Source organism: Durio zibethinus, chromosome 4 (assembly GCF_047325235.1).
Source record: "Durio zibethinus cultivar Kanyao isolate XHJ-2024 chromosome 4, ASM4732523v1, whole genome shotgun sequence".
Lineage (NCBI taxonomy): Eukaryota > Viridiplantae > Streptophyta > Magnoliopsida > Malvales > Malvaceae > Durio > Durio zibethinus.
Genome location: NC_143165.1, coordinates 10,953,606 through 10,981,552, shown reverse-complemented (window position 1 = coordinate 10,981,552; position 27,947 = coordinate 10,953,606). Strand labels below are relative to the sequence as shown.

Sequence of the window (27,947 nt, the reverse complement as noted above, 5' to 3'; positions counted from 1 at the left end):
AGAGGTAGAGTTAGAAGAAGCAGAATGGGTTCGAAATCGTTATGAACAGTTGAACCTCATTGAAGAGAAAAAACTTATAGCACTTTGTCATGGTCAATTATATCAAAAGAGGATGATGAGAGCACATGATAAGAAAATTCTTCCCCATCACTTTAGGGAAGGGGACTTAGTGTTAAAAAAGATCATTTCAAATTAACATGATAATCGAAAAAAATAGACACCAAATTGGGAGGGCCCGTACATGGTGACAAAGGTCTTTTCTGGTAGGGCATTGATTTTGACAAAGATGGACGAAGGTGATTTGTTTACTCTAATAAATTCAGATACTGTAAAAAAATATTTTAATTAAAAAAATGATGACTTATCTAGGCTGAAAACCTAAAAAAGGCAGCTTGGATATGAAAAAGAAGCATCATTAAGAGAAGATCCCATAACTCCAGGGCAAGTGTAGTTTGACTAACTCTGAAGAATTAAAGAAATCATTTGATTTAGCTTTAGAAAATGAATCTGGAAATATTTTGCTCATGATTATCTTGTGATCATTACTTGGGCACCTTTGTTTTGACTCAAACACTTTTGTTGCCATGCATTTATTATTAGTTTAATGAAATATGTTATCTTTCTTTTGGAAATAACACCTATCCATTTCTTTATTCTCTTTTGATATTTTTGTTCATCGTATAAATAAGAGAAATATGTGATTGCATTTTGTTTGTCTTGAACTTAAAATGATGAAAAAAAACACAAACACAAAAGATCTCAGTATTACTTTTTTAAAAAAGTTAACAAAGGCAGATGAAAAAGGATGAAAAAAGCATGACAAGACATTGATGTTATGGGCTTTTGAAGAAGAAAAATATTGTTAAGAAAGAATACAATGGTCAGATGTTAAGAATAGATTGGTCATGTGGCAATTCTGATAAAAGAAACCAAAAAGCAAGAGATTTTGAGAACCTTTTTACTACAATGAATAATTTTGATTGCATTCATGCATTGCATTTTGATTAACTTCTCAATTCGGACATTTGATTTTTTTTTTTATACATGCATATTTGACTTATGCTTTAATAAAAAGCAAATATATATGTTGAAGTTTGTAAAAAATAAGAACTAATAAAAAGCAAATGGTTATGAACAAATAAATAATTATATATGCTCCATTGTTCAATCAAATATATATAACAATAAAATATTATTATTTGATGTTTTAATGTTTTATTTTTTGTTCAACTTTATAAGATTTAATAGTTTATGAATATTCATTAATATAAATGTCTTTTACAATTTAATAAAATGATATATTTTTTATATCCATATCAACATTATCATAAAAAAATTATTAATTTTGACTATTTAAAGATTGACCCTTACTTTTTTGATAAAAAAATAAATAATTAGTAACAAAATTTTGAGTATAACTAGTACGTAGAAAGCATAAATAGTGACAAATAATACAGTTAAAGACATGACATGGGCATGACAACACAACAATTATAAAAATAAAGGACATGGGTACGGTAAGACACAACAATAAAATATATTTTTTATCCATAAATATTTTATACAAATATAAATTGCATACAATTATAATGTAATTAATGGTGTGTGTAAAAGTAAAACAAAATAAATTTATAAACAAGATTAAAATTATATAGGAAAAAATAATAAATATAATTAATTTTATTAATTTAATTTTAATATTAATAGATTATAAAAGTATAAAACTTTTTAAATAATTTCATTTTCCCTTTTTTTTCTTTTCTTTTCTTTTTTTCCTTCTGGTTCTTTCTCTTCCTACTTTTTTTTTCTTTCTCTTTCTCCTTCCTGTTTCCTTTTCTTATTTTTTGTTTTTTCCTTTTTACCCTTTATCAAGTCGTACGTTTTAAGAGCATTAATAGTTGTTATTGAATAATATTTTATTATATAAAGAATAAAAAAAGAGAAAAAATACAACAATTTTATAATGTGTGTTAATAAAGAGAAAAAAGATACAATGTTAGTTTTCTCAACCTGCAAGCCATGTAATAAATATACATTGAATTAAACTTTTTTCTTTTAAACATCAACAGAAGCTAATTATATATAATACTTTTACATGTAGATGTGAATGTACTGAATTTTGACGTTTGTGTTATAAGATAAATAATTCAATTAATTATTACCAAAATAAACAAAATTAAAACAAAAATATAGTATAAGAGAAGTACCTTTAAATGGGCTTGCAACGTCTTGAACTCTGTTAATTGGGGACAATTACAAACTTCGAACGCCTTCAAAGATAATGACATGACAAAATTTTCTAGACAAAAACTACTCAGTTTCTCTAAATTTTTAAGCCTTAAAATTTGCAATCTCTGTAGCACAATGTCTTGTGGTGGACGTCCACCCTTACCCTTTGTCACATTGAAGACCTGCTTTAGTTGAGAACAATCAGTTATCTCAACAGATTCCAAATAAGGAAGTCCTTGAGCCAAAGTGATTGGAAACACATATTTCAGTCTTCCGCAATTAATTATCTTGAGAGTTCTCAACTTAGGCCAGCAGAGAGGATAGCCATCCATGTTTAAAACTATTTGATCCTCATTATTTGCTTCTCCAAAGATTACATGTTCCAAAGAGTCGCAATGGCTTATTTCGAGTACTTCCAAATGCACCAAACTTTGAGCAAGGGGAGTCAGAAAGAGATATGCCAGTTTCGTACACTTCCATATTTTTATAGTCTTAAAGACTTTGGAGGTTAACAAGATGGGTGGGGCCTTTCCATATCCACTTCAATTCTAGTAATTTGTATAACTCCAAAGAAGTTAAATTAGAAAGTAGCCGCACCTGGCATGAATTATTTGATTGAAAAAGCAAATAAATATAGACAAAACATTACACAAAGGCAATAATAGTAGTTATTGAATAATATATTTTTACATAAAGAATAAAAAAAAAAGAAAAAAATGCAAAGATTTTATAAAATGTGATAATAAAGAGAAAAACGGGTATATAGTGTTAGCTTTTCTCAACTTGCAAACAATGCAATAAGTATAAATTTAGTTTAGTTACTAATATAATTTAATTAAACTTAATTTCTTTTAAACTTCAACAGAAGTTAATTATATGATCAATATATAAAGTTTAGTAATTTCTCATTATTCATTAAAGGAGAAATGGAGAGAGAACAGGTACCTCAAGCTCACCCATTTCTTGGGGGAAATCAATGATTTGCTCTAATCCAGTACAGTCATGTATAGAGAGCTTTTGTAGATGCAACAAACTTTGAGCAAGGCAAGGTGGGAAGATGGCTTTCAATTCACCGCACCCCAAAATGTTTACAACCTTTAGACTTTGGAGGCTTGCGTGATATTGATGGGTTGATTGTAATTTCCATATACTCTCCAATTCTAGTAAAAAGCATAGATACAAGCTTGTTAAATTTGAGAGTAGCGGCATCTGACTAATTTCTTCCTTTTCAAGAAGCCCATCCATTTCAAATTCCACTCTCAACCGCTTGCAACCTACAATGGTCACATCTTTTAACCTTTGTAAGAACCAAATCGAAGGCGGACCATGACACAACTCTTTCAAACAAGTCATTTCCTCCATTCTTAATTTCTCCAAATTAGAGAATGCAGTGGTTGGTCCTTTCTCTCCTGCTGTTTCCATCAAGCATTCCATATCATCGCAATCTCCAAACTCAAGAGAAGTTAATCCATTTAGGCCCTTGGGATCTACGTTTGGGACAATATTTTTGTGTCCCTTGACATCCTCCAGTTTCAACTTTTCCACATTGCAAAACAACTCCATGAGTGCACTTAATGAAGATGAGAAACGTCCGATGTTCAAGGTTCTCAATTTTAGCCCCTGCATAAATTGAAGATCTTCATTTGCAGCTATAATGTAGCTTTGTAGTTTAGGGAACACAAATTTTTCTAGAAAACATTGAGCAGTAGAAACTTTCAGTGACAGCCCAGTCAAACGAGACAATGAATTCAGCTCCGATAAGTTAACATTGTTTTCACATGTAACGTGTAGCTCTTGGAGTGATGTCAACCTGTTTGTTACACACAAATAGGAAAAACTATTATCAACACTTCAAGTGAATCATAAAAATAAAAGTAAACATAAATTAATTTTAATTATCTCAGCAAATATAGCATGATTCTTCAACATCTTTTCTTATAAAAAAGGTTTGAGCATTTTTTACTATTTTGTAATTCATGTGACAATCATGTTATATACTAGCATTTTTTAAAAATGGAAAGGACTACAGCTTCGAATGCTTCATAATCATGGGAGTGACAAAAAATATATGGTAGATATGTTTCCCATAGTCTAAAATCAAATTACTTAATAAAGAAAATAAAAGAAAAATAAATAACATAAAACTAATTGCATAATTTTGAGTAATATGATTAAAAAAATTTGACATCTACTATTACCTTGACAGCAAGTTAGGGGGAAAATTGATGCATTTGCTTTCAAAGTAAGAAAAATGTAGTGATTTTAGTCCTTGCAATGCCGCTAATTCTTCAGGCAACTCAGAAATATTAGTATCAGAAACTGCAAGAATCTCGAGGTTTTCCATATTTCTCAAAGATGGGATGTTCTCGAGCTTGCAATTTACAAAGCACAGAGTTCGAAGATCCGTTATGAATTTAAGTACTTCCAGCGAGAAAATGACATTTTTTAGATATAAAACTCGAAGGTCTTCATTCCTTTAACAACTGCACTCGAAATTCTCAGGAAATTCTTTCCTGTAAAAATCAAAATTTTCAATTTTGAAAATTTCAGTTTGTCAGGAAAATTGTTTATGTTGCTGTTCCAAAAGGAGATTGCTGTATAACATCCACAACTTTCACACGTACGCCATTCTGTCGACCCCTCTTTTACCATGAAAATATTTTTCTCTTTCAATGTTGTCCAATGAGCAAAGTAACGAACCACGTCATGCATGTTTACATAGATTTCATTATCTTAAGCATGTACACGATCATCAACTTTCAATAACAAACCAGACTTTTGGAGTTTTCTTAGTGCGTCACAAATTTCTGTCCGGTAGTCTTGAATTGAATAGCATCGGAAAATAATCCATAACCAATTCCGAACATAATCAACCACTCAAAACCAATACGAAAGTCTTCTGGAAAAAGGGAACACAACAAGAAACATGATCGAATATTGTCTCCCTTCAAATAATCATAACTAAGCTTGAGGCGGTTGTACAAACCTCCACAAGCATCTTCATTGTATAAATGTCTTGAGTCCTTGAGTCGCTGATTTGCTGCTATCCACTCATTTAGATCTGCACCATTTAGAGCTTTTGCGATGGCTACAATTGCAAGAGGCAAACCCTTACATTCAGAAGCAACCTCCTTGGCTACATCATTTAATGTCGAAGAAACATCTTTTAGACTAGCATTAACTTTGAATAAAGCCCATGCTTCATCATCGGATAAGACGTCGAGATGAAATTTCTCTTGACACTTCATTCCATTACAGACTTGTTCACTACGTGTAGTTAGAAGAATTTTGCAACCCTTGTGTTCAACACCGAATGGAATACCTATAGTTTGCAATTTAAAATCACTCCAAACATCATCAATAATTATGAGGATCTTGTCCGCGGCTTTCAATCTTCCCCATAACTCTTCTGCTCTTACATCTTCCATACTTTCTTGAAATTTTAAACCTACTTTGGCAGCAATTTTATCTTGAATATTGCTGATGTTTGGAGTGTGGGACATTGTAACCATCACAACATTGTCAAAGAGCTTTTGTTCTTTAGCATGCTTCCCAACTTCTTTTGCCAAAGTTGTTTTGCCCACCCCTGGCATTCCATACAATCCAATCATGTTCACACCTTTAGTCTTTAGAGCCTTGATGATGTCATTCAAAGTTGAATTTGAAGATTTAGAAGGCACGAAATCCTCAGATGGGAAGAATTCTATCCCCTGAAGCGGAGCACGGTAGCCCACCCGTGGAAAGTTACCACTCTCAAGAAGTTTATTGATAGAGATCGTTTTCTTTGCCACTTTCTTACTTAAGCAGTACCGCTAACCCCAACTTGGACACCAATTGAAACACTTCTTACGTTCTATTTCAGCTTCCAAACTCTGGGTTTCTTTCAGTTCTTTCTCTGCACTTTTTCGACAGTCTTGGACATCCTTCTCAATTAACTCATTTTGCCTTAATGCCTCTTCGACATCATTTTTTACCCGATCACTATTCAATTCAAGTTCATTTCTCCGATACTTGAATTCTTCAACAATTTTCCCAAATCGGAAAAGGTAACTAACATAAGGTGATGCATATTCTGTTGTGAGGTTTCCTACAGCATTGGCAGCAGCAGAGGCAGCAAATTCAGGAGCCATTCTTTGATGATCTGAGATTGAAAAACAACTTTAATGTTTAGTAAACATATAAACAGCTAGAGAGACAAAAGCAATTGTGAATGTTGGCAAAGTAACTTAATTACTTTGGGAGACAATTTTGATGTAGAAGAGAACAAATTGTTGATGGATCAACTTTGAAATTGAAAATTCCGCAAATGGAAGAAATTACTCAGTGTTCATGAATATATTAAGAATACATGTTACCTGTGTTAAGAGTAAAGGCAGTATATATTTTGATCATTAATCTATCTAATATTTTCTCAATTTTTAAATATAACCATTTATTTCATTTTTTTTCCTTATAAATGCAGTTTTTTTTATTTAAATAAGGTAGGGAAACAAACAAGTAAGCAACTTTTGAGCATACAAAAAATTATGGAAATAAAAATACTTATTTAAACATTACCAAATTGGGGATAGACCTTCTAAATTAAGCTGTGAGAGCTTTTTACATCAACTCCGGAGATCATTAGGAAAGAAGAATTAAGGACCAACCTTAATAGAAATTAAAAGAAAAAGGAAATAAAGATTAGTAACAATAAGCTTATAAGAACATTGAAGTTTTTTTTTTTTTTTGGAGTTAAAAGCAAATCAGAATAGATATTGCATGAAATAAGATAAAAAATAGAAATCAAAGAAACCAAAAAATTATACAGCCATACAATTTTTGCTTCTTTGATTCACACCTTTACTTTTTTTTTTTTTGTTCGGTGCTCGTACGATTTTTGAAGAAAAATGATCCATTGATGCTAGTGGGACATGGCATCTTTGATGCACTTCCGAATTATTGGCCCCTTTATTTTTGTCTTCTTTCAATTATTTTTCAACAATTACTTTCTCTCTTACTTTATTATTATTATTTTTTTGGTTGCTTTTCATGGGATTAGATTCTATCGAATTATGCCCTACGCGTTGAAAGATTTAATGATTCAAAATCTTGTTTATTTCCTCCGTTGATTTATCCTTAAGTATGAAAGAAATAGTTTTAAAATTATCTTAGCTGATGTACTGTAAAACTCCACATCTTACACTAATTTATCAAAATTAAAATCTTATAATAAGATTTTCTATTCTTTATAACATTATAATTATTCGATAATTGATAGTTGTAAATAGATTTTTCACACAAATACAAAATTTCCTATCTCAACTCTTCCTCCATTTACTCTTTTAGCTATTTTGTCTGATAGGAAAAAATATAAGTAAAAGAAATGGAGAAATGGAAAGAGAAGAGTTACCTCAATCCCACCCTTTTCTTTTTAGTTGAGAAAATCTAAGACTTGCTCTAATGGATTACAGTCACAAATGGAAACAATTGTTGATGGATCAACTTGGAAATTGAAAATTCTGCAGATAGTAGAAATTCTTCAGTGTTCATGCGCATATATATTAAGAATGTATCATAATGTTTTAGGGTAAAGACGTAGTATCAATGCAGTTTTTATTTAAATATAGTAGGGAAAGAAACAAGTAAAGAACTTTGGAGCAAATAAAAAATTATGAAAAATAAAAAAATATATTATTTAAACTTACCTAACTGGGAATGGATTTTCTAAATTAAGGTATGTGGACGTTTTACATCACCAACTCCAGAGATCATTAGGAAGGGAAAATTAAGGACCAGCCTAAATAGAAATTTAAAAAGAAAGGGTAAAAAAATCAACAACAATAAAATTATAAGAACATGAAATTATTTTTTTCTTTCTTTGGAGCTAAAAGCAAATCAAAATAGATATAGTATGAAACAAAATAATACACACTTAAGGGGTTTTGGGTTTTAGTGATGTTTTTTTTACTCTTTAACAGCATTTATTAATGCCACTATAAGGTTTGCGGTATTTGTGAAAAATGTCACGCAGAGTGCCACTTATTCACATGTTGCGAAAAATAAAGATGTTTTAAAAAAATACCGCTAAATTTAATGATGTTTGTATTTTAAAACGCTGCTAAATTATGAATTTAGTGGCATTTGCATAAAAAAAAGCCGCTAAATTTAGCGATGTTTGTGTTTAAAAATGTCACTAAATTTAACTGTGTTTTTTGATACAAACGTCACTAAATTCAGTATTTAATGATATTTTTAAATACAAACACCGCTAAATCGAAAATTTTACTTTTTTAAATTTTATTTTAATATTTATTATTGTAATTAAATAAAAATTGTTAAAAGAAATAAAAATGAATTTAAATTCATAAACTGAATATTATAAATATTTAAATATCTAAATACAGAATTTGTTCCAATATGCATGTAACATAAAGTTTAATATATGTAATAACATTCTACTTTGCATTTGTTTTCCTCTTGCCCATCAACGGACTCTATGAGTCACACTTGCTTTGAGTGGAACCTACAATGCCTATTCCTCATCTTGGCTTCCATTGTTAAAGAGAACATTTCTCCAAGAACCTCAAAATGTGTTGTTAGAATTGCATCACAATACTTTTTATTTATCTTCTCCACAACTTCATGTTCCATCCTGATTGAAAAATGTCACTGGGTAAGTTATAAAAAGTAACATAAAATTTGTAATGCAAGATAAAATCAAGGAAGATATACAAGATCTCATTGATCTACACCTAATTGATGCTAAAACAACTGATCATAAAATTGGAAATGAAAAGATCAATTAAGGAACCAAAAGGAAAATTGATTTGAAGAACAAAAAGGGCAAGAAAATACAAGAATTAACTAGAAACAACTAAAATATAAAGTGAAATTCAACCGAAACTCACTGAGTTGATGAAAGAAAAAATTAGGTCTAGAAGCTCATAATGAAAATGAACTTGAAATGAGCTAAGAAACAATTCATCAATCAAGTTTGCTACAAAATTCAACAAGAAAATGGCAGAAAAATTGAGAAAAACCAGCTTAATGAACTTGCAACTCAAGTGATACTGAAAACAGAGAAAAACAGAGCGTTAACAATTAAATCTATCCCAACACCAAATGAATTCATGAAAATAAATGCAATAAATTAAAAAATAACAAGTAAACATGTAAAACTAAAAATGTAAAATAAGAGAGAATCAAATTGAACACCTAGAAGGAGAGAGGATCATCATTCATCAAGTTTTTATGCATGGATTGTTTCTGCCTTCTGGATTCACCCTTAACTTTGAAAAATTAACTGTACTTGTACAAATGGAATTTGAGGCTGAATTTTTACTGGATTATAGCCTTATGAACTACAAATCTAGGAAAAAAAAATTGAAGTAAATCAACCTAGAATTCAGTTAGTTTTGATCAAAAGATTGAAGATAGGTCAAGTGCGTAATTTTGAAACCAGATTTGAGTTCATTGTGAGTTTTACAGAATTTGAAAAGGAAATCATGAGAATTTGTAAATTTCATTATGAAAACCTTAAAGAACATTCAAAAAGAATGTAGGAAACCTAAAATTGTAACAAGATTCAATTAAGAAAATTGAAAATGACAGCAGATCAAGTTCTGACAAGAAAAATGAAAGGTAAAATATCAATGTTGTGCTCTAAGTTGCACCAGCAAAGATATATGAAAAGCATAAACTTCTTATAAAATAGTTGATTAGTCATAAAATATGGCTTAAACAAGGTTCAAAAAAGTATGAACAAGCATCAATAGATATCATACAGACATTCATGTGAAACCATGGCCTCCCACCTCAAACCCCTAAGCTTTTGACAAATTATTAAAAGTTCTTTTTGTAATAGAATACAAGATTCAAGTGCATTATCATGAATTTATACTTTTATATAGTTCTCTTGATTCGAAAGATCTTCTTTCAAAATAGTTACGTTTCTCACTTCCTCTCACACTCACCCAAGCACATTTAACACATTAAATCAAACAGCAAGTAAAGATTTCTATATTAAACCAGTAGAGATAAAGCAAGAATCAAGGCAAAGCATTCACATATAGATATGAGATAAGTGAGAGCAACCTTGTGCTGAGTACTTAAAGAGCTTTCCAGCGGCTGAAAAGACTAGAAGAGCTATCTCAGCATCGTAAAGAGTGAAAAGCTCATGAGCTTTCTTAAAAAGTCCTTATATCTTTTTTAAGAAAGTCACCTGCTTTGTTGCTACGTTGTCAATCTTCTTGATTTGAATTTTATTTCTCACCATTCTCTTCCAAGAAAAAAGTTGGGGAAAGAAAAGAAATTATAGAGGAGAAAGAGGGGGGGTTTCAATTTTGAAAAAAAAATTTAGCCACACTATTTCATCACGATAGCAGTGTATACTTTAAAAAAATGTCACTATTTGCAAATAGGATTATTGAAGGCATTTTTTGAAAAAAAAAATGCCTTCAATAATCCCCCTTAAATTTTTTTGAGGGGATTATTAAAGGTGTTTTTTGACCAAAACTGCTTTCAATAATCCCCTCTAATTTTTTAAAGGAGATTATTAAAGGCGTTTTCTGTAAAAAAACACTTTCAATAATCTCCTTCATTTTATATGAGAAGATTATTGAAGGTATTTTTTACTAAAAAACGTCTTCAATAATCTTTTCTAATTTTTTTGAGGGAATTATTGATGGTATTTTTTGGTCAAAAACGCCTTCAATAATCCTTTATAATTTTTTTAGAGAGGATTATTGAAGGTATTTTCTGTAAAAAAATGTTTTTAGTAATCCCTTTCAATTTTTTGTAAGGGATTATTAAAGGCGTTTTAGACAAAAATGCTTTGAATAACCTGCTCATAGAAAATAAAGGCGATTGTTGACGGTGTTTTCTACTAGAAACATCTTCAATAATTTCATTAAAAAATTGTAAAGGATTATTAAAGGCATTTTTTGTCAAAAATGCCTTCAATAAAATTTCTTGTTAATAAATTTATCAAAAATAGAGTAATGCTGTCGGTTAGAGCATATGATTGCTAATCATAAGGGTGTAGGTTTGATCTCTTCTTTCAACATTTTTTTAGGTTTTTTGAAAGATTATTGAAGGCATTCTGACCATAAATGCCTTTAATAATCCCTTGAAAATTTCAAAAAATGCTGAAAGAAGAGATCAAACCTATGACCTTATAATTAACAACCGTATACTCTAACCATCAATGCTACTCCATTTTTCACAAATTTATTGACAAAGAGATTTACTGAAGGCATTTTTGACAAAAAACGCCTTCAATAATCCTCTACAATTTTTTTTTTAAGAATTATTGAAGGTGTTTTTGGTAGAAAACGCCTTCGATAATCACTTTTATTTTTTATGAGTAGATTATTCAAAGCATTTTTTTTTCCTGAAATGCCTTCAATAATCATTCCAATTTTAGCAGATAGGATTATTCAAGGTATTTTAGTTAATAAACACCATTAATTTTTGTCTTTAATAGCGTTTATATATATAAACGCCTCTATTTGAATATTTAATGACGTTTGGATAATTAACGCTTGAAGTTTTATAAAAATACGAAAGCTAATGACGTTTGTAAGTGAAAGACCGCTACAAAACTACTGCTAATATGCCATTTTAATATAGTGACAATACTTTTTTATCATTAAAAATGAAAAAGAAAGTAGAAAGCAAAGAAAGCCAAAAAGATACAACAACATTATTTAAGTTAACGTCTTTATTATTCCTCTTACTTGTTTAAGTTAATACTTTTTATGATATTTTTTAGTTTTAAAATATCAATCTTTTTACATTTTTTATCCTTAAAAGTATTTTTTAGCCATTTATCTTATCTATTTACAGAGAAATAATTAATTTAAATTTTATGTTGTCTACTTTATTTTTATCTTTCGTTATATTTAAAATTTTTATAACTCATTCCTAACGTGTTATGATATTTTTAACTTATTTTATAGCAAATGATATTAATTTTATTATCTCTTTCATCTGTTTATGTTATTAACTTGTTTAAAGAAGATTATTTTTATTTTCAAATATTAATTGTTAAAATTTTCTTTTTTAGACTTTAAACTATTTTTTAGCCACCTTAAAATCTTTATAGGAAAATAATTAATTTAAAATTTACATTTTCAACTTAATTATTTATATTAAAATAATATTATCTAACGTCGACTCTTATATTCCATTACGTTTAGAATTTTTATAGCTCTTTCTTAATCCATTACAACATTTCTAATATATTTTACATCAATTGATATAAATTTTATTACTCTTACATGTTTATGTTTATTCTTATCTTCTATCATGTTTAAAATTTTCATAACCTTTTTTTTTATATTGTTATGATACTTCTAAATCATTTTATACTTGATATGAATTTTATTATTCTTCTCACTTATTTGCACTATTAATTTTTTGAAGGAAATATTTATAAATCCTTTTACCTTAATTGATATGAATTTTATTATTATTCTCAAATATTTACGTTTATTCTTAATTTTTATTACATTTAAAATTTTTATAAATGTTTATTATGATGTTATGACACTTCTAATTACGTTATTTTTATTTTTTTTGAATTTTTTAATATTAATTTTTTAACATTAACTTTTTAGCCTTTAAAGTATTTTTAGCCATTGGCCTTAAATTTTTTTTAAAAAATAATTAATTTAAATTTTACATTGTCAATTTAATTATTTATGTTAAAATAATATTTTTAACATTTATTCTTACATTTTTCAGAATCTTTTTTAGCTTTTAAAATGTTTTTTAACCATGACCTACAAATATTTATAGGACAAATGATTAATTTAAATTTTACGATGTCAATTGAATTATTTATGTCAAAATAATATTTTCTTATGTTTACTTTTAAGTTTCATTATACTTAAAATTTTCATAATTCTTTATTAAGGTGTTACAATGATTTTAACTCATTTTACTACAAATGATATGCATTTTATTTTTTCTCTCACATGTTTGTGTTAATAATTTTTTTTGAAGATTATTTATTTTCAAAAATGAATTTTTAACATTGTCTTTTATTCTTTTAGTCTTTAAAATATTTTTTAGTCATGGCCTAAAATATTTACAAAAACAATAATTAATTTAAATTTTTATACTTATTCTTTATTATTTATGCTAAAATAATATCTTCTTATACTTATTCTTTTCTAAATTATTTATGTTAAAATTTTTATAATTTTGTCTTTTCATGTTATAACACTTTTAACCCATTTTACAACAAATTATACTAATTTTATAATTTCTCACACATGTTTACATTAATAATTTTTTTAATATTTTTATTTTCAAAAATTAATTTTTTAACACTGTCTTTTTTTACTTTTAAGTATTTTTTTAGTCATTGGCCTAAAAATATTTACATGAATAATAATTAATTTAAATTTTATGTAACAACTCAATCATTTATGTTAAAAAAATATCTTTTTACATTTATTCTTACCTTTCATTATATTTAAAATTTTTATAATTCTATCTTAAGGTATTACGTCACTTCTAACTTATTTTAAACAAATTTATATGAATTTTATTATTCTTCTCAATTATTTACGTTAATAATTTTTAAAATATATTTTAAAATGTTAACTTTTAATGTTATCTTTTTAGCCTTGAAAGTATTTATTTAGCCATTGATGTTATATATCTATTAATTAGAAAAATAATTAATTTAAATTTTACATTATTAATGTAGTTATTTATATAAAATAATATCTTCCAACACTTAAACTTTGCTTGGTTAAAATTAAAGATGGAAAAGATCAGGAATAAAAAATTTATTAATCCAATAATTAAAATTTATAACCACTTTTTTATTTTGTAGTTTAACTATTAGATTAAAAAGTTTTATCCTTATCCCTCTTCATCTTCTGTATCGAGCAAAGCCTTATTCTTATGTTTTATTACTTTTAAAATTTTCATAACTTATTTTTTAAAATGTTACAATATTTCTAACAAATTTTATTATTTCTAGATCTCACATATTTACGTCAATATTTTTTGATTCTTTCATTTTAAAATATCAATTCTTTTATATTTTCCTTGAAATTATTTTTATGTTAATATTTTATTAATTTATATCGAATCATACTTTTTATTTAATAACACATTTTAGCTATTTTAAGAGAAACCAATTATTTTAAATTTTTTAAAATAAATATTTTATTATTATTATTTATTTTAAGTAAATTCGTAAACAAGTAAGAGTGAAAAATCGAAGACTAATCGAAGCAAACGAAAAATGAAGTTGAGCATAGCAAAAATTATGGAGAAAAAAATTTATATAAAAATGGTTTATTGAAACATACCTCTTACTTGAGATGGATCTTCAAAAGCTGTATGGATCTGTAAAGGAAAATCAAGAACCATTTTTTTTTCTTTTTCCCTGTTAAAAGAATAGAAAATTAGAAATAAATAAAAGCAAAAAAAACAAAAAAAAAAAAGCTTCTTTTAGTTATAAAAGTAAAGTAGAAAATCAAGGAAATTAAAAAGAGCACCAAAATTTTTTTGTTGAGTTATAAAAAGAAGAGCAATAAGGCAGAAATCAAACAAAGGATTTGGTAGTTTAGCTAGCTGGAAGATGTGGAGATAATGATAGAAGACGATGCTTGATTGCTTCAATGGAAATTGTTTGAGGAGAAAGTTGTAAGAGTCAGGTAAGGCAGCAACACAGAAGAAAAAAGATAAATATAAAAAGGAAATATGAAGTTCCAGGATCCAACAACTTTACTTCAATTGAATAAAAAAATTGAACCATCAAAGACTTCTGTGACCAATTGAAACTACAGAGGAAGTTTCATCAAAGACTTCTTTAATTTCTTTTGGAGTCTTTTTTTATTATTATTATTATTATAATTACTATTTTTCTTATTCTAATCCTTAGCAGAAGACAATTTGTAAAGGGCCTAAACATCTTTTCCTTTTATTGGGAGGCGTAACTTCTTTAATTTGTCATTATATTACGATTTAATATTAAATTATTGTCATTGTATTTTAATTTATTGATTTTTAAATAAAAATAATAAAATAAAAATATTTTAAAAATATTCTATTAATGTAAGTGATAAATTTCTGTTAATTTCAATTTTCTTTCGTGTTTAAAGAAAACTGATGAAATACAAGTCAACTTTTCTTCTAATGAAAAAAAAAAAAAAATCAACAATCCACAAATGTAGAAAAGTTTTACTTGAAATCTTTGTAACTAATTGAAACTACTTAAGAAAGTTGCATTAAAGACTTCTTTAATTTCTTTAGAGTCTTTTATTATTATTATTATTATTATTATTATTATTATTATTATTATTCAAACCTTTAGTAGAAGAGAACTTGACAAGGGTCCAAAGTAACATCATTTCCTTGTCTTGGGTGAAATACATTGAAGTTCACACCTTTATTTTTTTTTTTCTTTGTTATCTTTCTTTCGAGGAAATCTGATCGTTATCACGATTCCCAGCTTGTTCTTCACAGCTTTTGTTAGTGAGATATGACATTCACCTTTGAATTTTTGGTCCCTTTACTTTTTTTTTTAAATTATTTTTCAGCAATAATTTTCTCACTTACTTATTTTAATTAAAATAAAGAGTCAAATTTCATAATTTAACATTTATGGATGGTTGTTTCATTAATTAAAAAAATAAAAAAATTTGTTCAAAGAGTTGTATAAAAAATTATAAAAATTTTTATTAAATATATTAACGAAAATTTTTTTAATTTTATAAACGCAATTAAAATGATAACACATCTTTTATATATTTAAAAAATTAATTTTAAAAAAATAAGATATATATTATCATTTTAATTTCACTTGTAAGATTAAAAAATTTTATTATTAATTTATCAAATAATTTTTCAAAATATAATCTCAAAAGTTCGTGAAAAAATATAAATAAATTAATTTTGAAAATTGAAATCAACATCAGAGTAAATAACATTAAAAACCTATTAATTTTCCTACTATTATTATTACCAATTTTCTCATTCAAACCCTTGTGAAAGACAGCAAGAGAAGGGCCCAAACATTTTTTTCTTTTACTAAATTATTTAACCACTAAATAAAAGTGCAATGGCAAGAGGGATGGATATCACTAGGATGTAAATGCATAGGAAATCTTCAACCGACCACAAAATTTAAGACTCTGCTTCAAATCTCCCAATTCAATTGAAACTACGGCGAAAAGTATCAGCCAATAAGAGGACTTGTTTAGTTAATTAGCTCAGCCAATAGACATGTATACTTCAATTGAATCCCCTCAAATTATATTATGTACTTATAATTTGTTTCATTTATGTTAAAAACATTTTATATATAATGGAGATAATGAGTTATGTGTATATAATAAATACCGATGGTGATGGAAGAAGTATGAAACGTTGGCCGATGAGAATTAACCCGTCGAACAATTAAAAAAAGAAAAACAATGAAAGAAGGTCCTTGAAAAGCATCTTAATTCATTACCAGACCCTTTTACTTTAACAAACTTTAATGGAAACTACAAAGTTATCAAGTGAACTAGCTAGCCTTTTCTAAAAGTGTTTACTTGTCATGTTGGTATCGATTGAAAACTTTAAAATACATTACTTCAGCATTTTTCCATCTTTTTCTTCAAAAATTATTGTTGATCACAAATAATAAGTTGAATTTTTTTTTTCACCAGAAAGAATATGATAGACCTTGTTTATTAGTTAAATTTTCATGTTACAAATAATTATAAATCGAGTGTAAAATTAAACATTAATGTTTTACTTAAAGAATTTATTTTTAAAATTTTTTTTTTTTTAGTTTTAGGGAGTGAGAATTGTGTACTTGTGTGACAACACGACTCTCAAATATGCATAAACCAAGAACAACAATTTTTTTTCTAGCACTTTTTGTTGGAACAGTATTTTAATATAGGAAACAAATTCTCCGAATTGCAATTTTGGTGTCAGACTGAAAAAAATGAAAATGCAGAAACAACTATGGAAATTATACTAGAGGTATGAATGATTATACGAATTTTGCAACAAATTAACCGCACATGCAGGTCACGTGTGCTTTAACAGTTCTTAACTTCAAATCAAAGAATTAAGTTTGAATTATTTTTGAAAAAAAAAAAAAGATAATATTTTACCATATGATATTGCACTTCTTTTACTTTATATCAATATTTTACTATGGCAAGGCCTAAATAAATCAACCATCTTCGACATCAGTTATAGATTTAATAGCATCAAGATCCATTGATATTCAAAGAAATTGAACTAAGCTCATGATTACCAAATCTAATTCATTTTCAACTGAATTATTTACCTCTTTTCCAGCATTAGAAGAAGCTCTAGATGCTGAAACACCCCGTCGAATCGCCAGCAATGACTTCCCTAATACCTAAAAAATCACAAAAATAATGAAAAAAAAATTAATAAAATCCTATGCTTTAGCTAAATACGGTACAATTAAAACACTAAAAGCTCTAACCAAAGATGATGAGTCTCCGCTAGCAACTTTTCTCCTTAAAGCGCCCAACATCAACGATATTCAATCCCTACTCTTTTTTCAAAATCAGAAGCAAAAAATAAAAAATCAATAATTTTAAATGCAAAAAATCAAATGAAAATCAATAAATGATAACGTAATTTACCAGATTTCAGTGTATAAGCAGTATATGAATGAGACGTGAAGGAAAGCAATATCGAAGAGAAAGAAGTTTGACCTGATTGCTGCAGACAAAATTGAGAGTCGTCGAATAGAGTATAATTGAAAAAAAAGGGTTTTTAAGAGAGATTTCGCTTTTATTTTTTTTGTTTGGTTTGAGAGAAAATGAGAGAGAAACGGCGAAGATGCGGGTTTTGCAGGGCTGTTGTATCCGCCACGGCAAGCTCATTTGAGCTCTCTTACGAGGCATGGCTTTATTGATAGATACAAGTGAGGATTCTTTTCTTCCTTTTAACTGCGAAGGGAAAGAAAAGTCGTTACGGCGCCGTTTCAAAAAGTGAGACTTTGGGCTTTGTTTGGGTTCAAAAATCTAGATTTAGGCTTCGTTTTGGTTCAGAAATCTAATGTTTAGGCTTCGTTTGGGTTTTATTTGGATTTAGAAATTTAAAACTTTTAAGACCGGCATCTCATAATTTATTATGATAAACTTTTATTTCTTCCATCTTAATTTCTTTGTTCATATTTTTTTATATCTTAAAATTATATATTTTTTTATATCTAAAACTCTTACTTTTTTATATTTTGAAATTATTTTTTATACATATATTTTATACATTTTAACATTAAAAATCATGAAAATTTAATTTTATAAAAAATTTAAAATTAATATTAAATACATAAAATCAAAGTTTTTTTTTTTTTTAAGCTCCATGAAAGTTAATAACACCCAAACAATTTGGGGTAGAGGGAGTGTAAGTTAAGTTTTAAAGATATCTTAAGAATGATGAAAATATTAAAAAGTTTACTATAAAACTTTCCTTATTGCTATTATATATATACATGGTACTTATAAAAAGTGATTTTTTCTAACAAAAATAAAAAATAAGGAGTGATTTTATGAGAAATCATGGATTAACATAGTCCTCGTGTGTTGACTTGATAATTAATATGTTAATTAGATTGCCAAAGAAAAATATTTTTTTAATAGTATTAAGGTTGCTTTTAAAATTGAAGATTTTGAGTTCGAACTTCAATGTTTTCAAACTTCAGTGTAAATAAAAAAAGAAAAATGTTCTTTTGTTTTCATTAATTGTTGGATTAAATTCTTCAACTGGTAATTAAGGTTAAGGATACAAGATTTGTATTTTTTGTGAAAGTGAACTTTGGGGTATCTTCAATTGTAGTGATAGAAATGTACAATAAGTTTTTTTTTAACTTTATTGAAAAATCTAAGAGTAGGATTCAAAGCTTCACTTAGTTCATGTAGTCACTCATAATAGGTAACATTCAGTAAATTTAGGGTTGGAATCTCAACCATTGCACTCTCTTCCCTTATCTCCAAGCTGTGATCTCATAACAAAAAAATTACTGAGAATGGGTGAAATTTGAGGATTCAAATATAGAGCACATTACCAGAAAAATGGGTTTTAATGATGAAAATTTTTGTTGGAAAAAGCCAAATTTCTGTCTATAATAGTATTATTGACTGATTTATCAATGAAAAAATGCCATCGATATTAACTAAGTTGGTAAGGCCATTCCATTCGTAATAAACAAATCCATTTTAGGATTTGCTAGTGAAAGTCGATTTGTGGGTTGGCTGGCTTGGGCTTCGATTCTAGTTGTGGCAGTTGGTTGTACTTCCTTGACAACTTTCTTTCTTGGTAGCATGGTGTTTTAGCTCAACCAAAGAAAGAAATTTCCCTACTTGGTGAATTAAATGCTTATGTCTAGCTAAGTTGGAGAGGTAAGACCTTAAAACCACAAAGGAAATAAAGAAAGCAGTTAAAATTAAATGCTAGGTGTTTCCCCAAAATTTATGCTTCAATGCTCAAGTCAAAGATTAGCAAGAGAGGAAAATAGGAAGAAGAATATAGAAGATAAAAGGACGTATCATGTCTAGATGGTACTTACATGACTCCAATTATAGTTGGAAGGTAAAGCGTTTCAGGTAGCCAAGGTCAGTTATATGGTTAAAAATGACCTAAAGTATCAAGTTAACTTGGACATTGACTATCCAACAAGAGGACGACAAGATAGCATTGAAGGGAGCTCGTCGGGCAGATGGGTAAGGTGGTTGAGCTGACGTGGTACTGTGACATTAAGTTGATCAGACATGTAAGGTCAATCTAAAAGTCTAAAATGCCCCTAGCTATTTGTTGGTAGTCTTTAATGAAAAAAGATGACCAAAATAACCTTTGGATGTAAAAAGTCGGATTTAATTTTTGATAACTTCAGTAAAAAAAAAGGTATATTAGTTAATTAATTGATTCCATGTAATTAGGTGATTGATCGAAGTTAAGCTAACGTGGTACTATAGCATTAAGTTGATCAGACATGTAAGGTCAGTCCAAAAGTCTAAAATGCCCTTGGCTATTTATTGGTAGTCTCTAATGAAAAAAATGACCAAAATAACCTTTGGACGTAAAAAAATCAGATTTAATTTTTGATAGCTTCAATTACAAAAAAGGTATATTAGTTAATTAATTGATTCCATGTAATTAGGTGATGGACCGAACATTTCATGTGTATATATATTCAAGTATTCCATTAAGAACAAAATAATAGATATGGCCTTTTTTTCATCAAGAACAAGAACACTTCATTTTGATAATTAAAACCATCAAGAACAAGAAATTAAGCATAAGCAAAGCAAAAGTTGGTTAGGTACCATTGTTATGGGATGGAAATGTGTTTTGAGTCCTTGTTGAAACTTGTACTCAAATTAGGGCATTTTTTTACTCCAAACTAACACAAAAAAGGGAATCCAAAATGATAACCCTTTTGCGTGAAGGAATTTAGGCTTAAAAGCTCTAAAAATCTCAATATTTTTAATTCAAGGAATACTATTCCCTTTCCATCATCTTCAAGTTTAATTCACTTTCATACCCAAAAACTTGCTTTGATTTGAAAGCCCAATGAATTTGGATATTTTTTAGTTTTGAAAGAGAATATGCAACAATACTTAGAAACAAGCTTTCAAATTGTTCACCCATAAATCCATATACGCTTAAGACAAGGGAAGGATATAAGTTGGAGATGACTTTATAATAATGATGCTATTGAAGTTTGGTCTATTTCAATGATTTCTTCTAACTCTTCTCAACACTCTGTATCCAAATAGTTTATGTGTGGCAAATTTCTAGCCAGCATAGAAAATAAGATAGATTTCAACCTATAACAGTTTGACACATTTAACTCTCTAAGACATTGAAGGCTGGTAACTTGAAGGGACCTTATAACTAATGTATACGCTTTAGATTTATAACCTTTATTCTTGAGAGAAAATATCTAGCTTATTTGAAGTATCCTTTCCTAATTAATTATGTTACACACATTGTTATGTCTTAACTCAGAAAGCTATAGTTCATATAAATATAAAAAATATCATAATTTCATTAAAAATTGAATAAATTACAAAGGTTAAAGAATGTATAACTTTAAATATACATTTAATTAGTTTTCGAACGTCAATTAATTTTTTCCACATAGTACAATGTCATCGAAGTTTGCCTATATATATAAGTCACCAATTTGAATTAATAGGATCATCACTAGCATTTCCCATCCAAATTAAGTTTCATTAAACTCAAATAGTTTGGCTTAATCACATGATAACAAAATAAGGGCTTAAGTGAAAATTTGATTAAATATAGTTAGATGGCTTATTTTATTGTTATGCCATTACTAAATAAAACAAATCTTTTTTGCCTCCCATTAGGTCTGATCTTTTCATCTTTTAATTGAGCTTTTAACCCCCTATTTTCCTCATGCAAGCTTTAAAGTAACTACGATTTACATCTTTATCCTTTTTAACTTTCTCTAATTGACTTTCCTATACAATGTCTTAATAATTCAATTGTCTCAATCCTTTTTGAAGTCTTAGATTCTCTTTTTGTATCCTTTCTTTTTCTACCTCGAATTCCAACCTCACAATTTCAATTTCCAACATCAGTGTCTTTGCCCATGGATCAACCAATTAAGCAAACCATCATCTGAAGGGTACCATATTATTAACCCATTTTGCTCTCCCTACCAAGTATCCTAAGGTGACATCATGACTACATCTTCTTAGCTGTGATTGATAAGTTTGTTTTCCTGCTTTAGTGATATTGTGTAGTCTAACCACATAGTTAGCTTTTCCATAATCGAACTCTAACTGGTTCAACCCATGAGTCATTTGAACAAACTATTTAGACCTATACTATCTCCTGACCATAAGGGTGCATAACTCATAACTCCCCTAAATTCTAAAAAGTGGACCCATGGTTTATCACTACAACTATACAGTATGGATGGATGAAGCATCCAAAATGCTCTCCACATCAAATCTTCCATATCAAGATTTTGAAAAAATGCAACCCATTGCTTTTTAGTAAAGTTTTTCTAAGGATGTCAATATGTCGGGTATAAGGCGGATAGAGCATTCCCCATCCCATTCTCAAATTTTTATATTATATTTATCCTGGTATTCATATACAATAGGTATTTCAAATCTATCCTCATCTCCGTCCTCATAAGTATTTAATGGTATAGGTAATCCTTATATCCATAGCTTTTTTAAAAAATAAAAACTATAATTTATTTTTTATTTTTGTATTATATATTTAGGTAATTTTTTCATATTAATATATATTTTTCAATAAAAATATATTAATTCTAATTAATCTAAAATAATAATTTATATCATTTAACAAAAAATCTATTTACTAAGTATATATAAATATATATATATGTAGAGTGCGAATATGGGGCAGGTGTTATATTACCTATCCCCATTCTTATACCTAATAAAAATTTAAAATCATACCCACTCTATTCCTATACCCACTATGTAATACCCATTTCCATTTCCATTTAGGTAAAAAATTAGGTTCTTCATTAGGTATAGGTATCTTTACGTCTTTTGACCATTATTTTTTATAGAACTTTGTGATAGGGACTAGGATTTCTTGTATGGCTTAAAGGAACTTTATCTTTACCCTAAAAGTGGCTTTGAATCTAGATGTATAAAAGCTGCACACATCCCAAAAAATGCCATTCTCCTTTTCTACAACGATAATTCAATGATTTAATTATCTTCGCTAAGATAACCATTGAAGGATTGAAATATTTATCCAACTATGCTAAAGAATCTACCATTTATACCTTGACATGCCCTAATACCCTAAAAAAGATTAGCAAACCATAAATCGCCAAGGCAAATATTTCAATGACTCGCTTTTCATTATGGTTCTTAAGTTTGAGATCATGTAAGAAAGCCTATGGGATACGATCAATGGCTCTTTTCTTCTTATCGATCAATTTGACATCCACACCAGTTATCTTAGAAAGCTTCTTTTCATAACTTGATTTCTTTTATTCTTTCTAGTATATCTTATTCGAACTTGGAAACTTTATACGAAGCAAAGTAGAATATTCTTCAATAGTTGGTGTCATATCTTCTTTGTTGAAAGTGAAGCAATGGTATAACAAGGTTCCAAAATCATATTATCACCTTAATCTACTTTTCATTTGTCTTTACTGAAATAAGTAGCGCAACATTTTTGCACTTCTTGATAAAAGCATTTTTTCTCTCTGGCTCCATTAATTCCAAATGTTTTCCAACTCAGTCAAGTCATTGTAATGTAGGTTTAAATGGACTGTTATAGTACATATCCTTTAATTAAACAATCACCATCCTTTTGTTGCCTATTATCGGATTGATCCTTAATTTCCTAATATATCTTACAAATAGTAAATACTGAAAGCAAATCCCGAGATTTCATGGTCATAATAGTAGTACTTTTGGCAAGACACTGTCTAAAATAAAAATACAACTCAATGCAACTATTTTATATTTTTGATAATGCATGCAAAAAGGAAAAAACACAAAAATAAAAAAGTTAGTAAAAATAGATTTATAATGAATAAAATTTCAAAATAGGAAAAGAAATTGGTTTCATTGTTTTGAAAACATTTGCCTTTTTACTTATCAAAGAAAATTCCTTTTTTTTAAAGAAAATATATACATTTAGGCTTTCATCACGTATCACAAAAACCTCAAAACGATGGTGTCATCTTATTACAAATATTGAGATGCTATTAAACTTCACCTATTCTACGGTCCATGTATTTGTCCAAAATCAAGTAAAGGGTAAGAAGAGTTTTTTCATGTGTTCTAATTTTGGGTGCATTCTACGAAGAAGGTTTTGCATGGCTCTACTTATAGGGTGGTTCTTTATGGTTTTCTACATGTTCAACTGGGATTTATACATGTCTAAAGATTCCCAAATTGCTCTTCACTATTGCCCATGCTAGTCTAATAAGGTACCTTGATCCTCAATTATTATAGGATACAAATGAAAAGAGTTTAATCTAAATAAGAGTATTTCGCTAGCTATTGCAGATGTATACACCTTACAAGAGTGTAAGTACTTTACTTACTCCTTAAAAGATCAGAGCTCAGGTATAAAACTCATGCATGTAAATGAATATGTAATTGTGTGTGCCAAAGAACAAACAAGCATTTGACACTCTTTACAAAGATTCCAATATCTTAAATGCCTCATAATTTATTAGACAATAGAGAAAATGCCATAATTAACATAAGTAATGAATGGCATAAATAAACATGTATGCAGCCAACATTATTCTTTTTTTTTTTTTTTGCAAAATTTTCTTTTTTTCAAATTTTTTGTTTTTGAAAAATAGAAATAAAGGAATTACTATTAAATATCAATTAAAACCACTAAATCAAAACTTAGGATAGCACGTAATTTATTCTTGGCTCAACTCTAAAAAAATATCTCCAATGAAATGGTCAAGTTGTCACAACATGCGGGTTTAGGAATTTGACCACTTCGTCAAAAATTTTAAAATTAAAACAATGAGTTGTGTCAAATCTTTATTTGAGTAGATATGATTGATTACTTAAAAAATTATTTTTAATAAAAATTTTAAAATTAATTAAAACTTATTGAAAATATAATTTTTTGGTATGCGATAACACATCTGAGTTCAAAAATATGGTTATATATAGGAAAGTATTAACACCCTTCAATACCCGTTAAAAAAATAGTCTCAATTAATAGCATATATTCCTTTAATATTGATAAAAAAATGGCCTAAATTTTAAATTTTAAAAATAATTTCTTAAATCCCATTTATTATCATAGAACCTTTTTTTTTTTTGCCATCCTTTTTAGAATCATTTTATTTAGAAATAAAATAAAATTTTTTGGTTTTCAATTTCTCAAATCTAGATAAAATTTAGAAAAATGTTTTTGACTTGGGTATTTTCATGATAATCCTTAAAACCAAAGATAATTTTTTTTTTCATAAGAAATAATTATTAAGAATCCCTTCAATATTTAGGTAAAGTCTTAAGAAATATTTTACTTAGGATATTATCTTATAAAGTCATCTTTTACTACTTTATATATGTTTTGAGAATAGTAAAATGTATGTGATGTAACATGAAGCAAATTAATGATGCAAATATAAACTCAAAGATAAAAATGACCAATTTAATTCATCTTATAAATCTTTAACTTTATCACTTCATATTTTTTCATTGTTGTTTTTTTTTTTTTTTTTTTGAATTTTTTGTGATAAAATGAAAATATTTTTGTATTTTTAGAAGTAACCTTTGTGTATATCAACATTATAATATTTATAAATCTGATAAGATTAAATTTTTAAGTTCAATTCTCATCATATATGAATTTAATTTAATTTTTTATTAAATTTATTTAATTATGTGTTGATTTATTTGTTTGATTTTATTCAAGGATTTTCTTATATAATACTTTCTTATACTATTAAGTTCATACAAAAAATTAATAACTAAAGAATTTCCTCAAATTTTCATTGATATAGCAATTTTTTTTTTTTGGAACTCTTGAAGGCTGGGCAACAAGACCAGTTTTTTTGCTTTATAGTAACTGGAAAAAGTCATTTATAATCCTGACTAGAAAAAAGGAGAATGACTTTCTGGTTTTAATTTGAAAGTCAAAACTAGCAATTAAAAATCTCCCTGCTTATGACCCATATACCATAATCATTTATTATGATTAGACTCAACAATTTAAAATATGACATGATAATACAACATGAATATGATATAAAAATAGAATACGAAAGTGATAGAACTTAAAATTATAGTAATAATTATATATAAATTTAACAAAATCAAAAATATATATTTTATATTTTTATGTCGATACGAAATAAACATAATTTTTGTATAAAACACGAAACGAATACATGAATTTCATTATTTTATATGATATGAATACATGAATTGTTAGATCTACTTATGATAAGCATGGTTAATCAAATTCTTTTTAATTATATTAAGAAAAAATGAAAAGAAAAGTATGTAAACATTAAGCAGCTAGCTATACATTATTGGCCTAAAACACGAATGATTTATATTTTGAATTTTTTGTCTATTGAAATGCATTTTTTTAATAATAAATAATAAATCAATCGGTCAATCTAGTAATGAAATAATTCAAAATTTAAAACTAGAGAAAATATTGACATGTATGCAAATGCATCTTCATTAATTAATTTCATTTCACACTGTTTAAAAAGAATGATATTCGATATATAGCTAGATCAAGACATGAGAATATGAATGAAATATGGACAATCTTCAATGAATTAACAAATCAATGAAAATGTATTTATATTGCCGAAATCAATAAAAAGGGCCAAAACCTTTTGTCCCTTTTCATAATGATGCTCCTTCCAACAATATTTTATCCCTTGGTCTTTGAGGAAAGTGATGGCCTTGGAGTAGTATGCTGTCTTCTTCCAAATTAACCACCCAAAAATTCCCATTAATTAGACGAACAATAAAAAATTATAAAGATCTCAGTGGAATTTAAAAAATTATATAATGTAAAAGTTGAATTACATAATAGTATTTTTGCCATTTACATGTTTTGATTTGGTTTATATTTTTAATTTTCCAAATTAACCACCCAAAAGAAATTGCTTCAAGGCACTCTGTCACCGTCTTCCAATGCTTCTTGTTGGACGTGGAGTGAAGATTGGATAACAGTTAGAAGCAGTGGCAATGACATGGTAGAAGATGATTTTGCATTTGCAACTCCATCATTCCTGGATCCTTTTGAAGAAGAACTTGAAATTGAAAGCTCAATCTTAGATGGGGATTTTTTGTTAGAAAATTCTATAGAAAATATTATTGATTTTAGCAGTATTTTGGCATTTGATAGTGTAACAGATGATTTTTTTGTATCAGACAATCTCAATTTTGAGACAGTATTCAATGAAATTTCTTGTTCTATTCCAATCCAATCTTCCATATTTGATTTCTCCAAAATTTCCTTCGCAGGCAGACATGACCGGCCGGTGATCAACTTGGATGATGATAATGAAGGATTGGTGCTTGAGAGAGACTGGAAGAGGGGGTTGACTCCATTTTTCAATCTATCAGGCAATGACTTTTAACAAAGTCAAGTCTTCTCTGATGTGCAACAAGTTGGAGAAACCAACATGGTTTCAGTTTGCCAACTTTTGTTTGAGTCAACTGATGGAGAAATGAAGACTCAGCAGCATTAGCGTTTTACAATGTCATCATTTCTATCATTGGTAGGCGAATTACTTGTTAAGACCAAGTATTAGCCTTTCACATTCAGAAAAAGAAAAATTTTGTCAGATAATTATATGAGCAATGAAACTATGAAAAAGTTTGGCAATTGTCAAACGGGGTTGGTTGAGTTGGTAAAGTTGGAATATTTTGTTTATAGAGCCTAGATTCAAATCCCGTTGCCAGTAATTTTTCTTTATGGAAAATCTGTAAATCTAATTCAAGTTCTCTCTGCGGTTTATCCTGACCTTGAAATGGGAAGCCTCCTCTTACCTTGAACTTTTATGTTCCATAAAAAAGCCTGGTAATTTATAATCGAGGCTATGAAAATTGAAGATTCTCATCTTTTGAAAACCATCAACTGCAGGTTAATCATTCTTCCAGTACTATTCATGAATTGATTAATTGTGTATATCCAATAGTAGCCTTCTGGTTTGGGTCCAGTTCGTGCCATTTTTCCAGTTTCAGGTTAAAATTCATTCA

At 27.9% G+C, this 27,947-nt stretch overlaps 1 pseudogene; it reads right to left on the bottom strand.

The window, feature by feature from the left end:
* Positions 1 to 3,144: 3,144 nt before the first annotated feature.
* LOC111291592 (putative disease resistance protein At4g27220) lies at positions 3,145 to 18,187 on the bottom strand (annotated as a pseudogene).
* Positions 18,188 to 27,947: the final 9,760 nt, after the last annotated feature.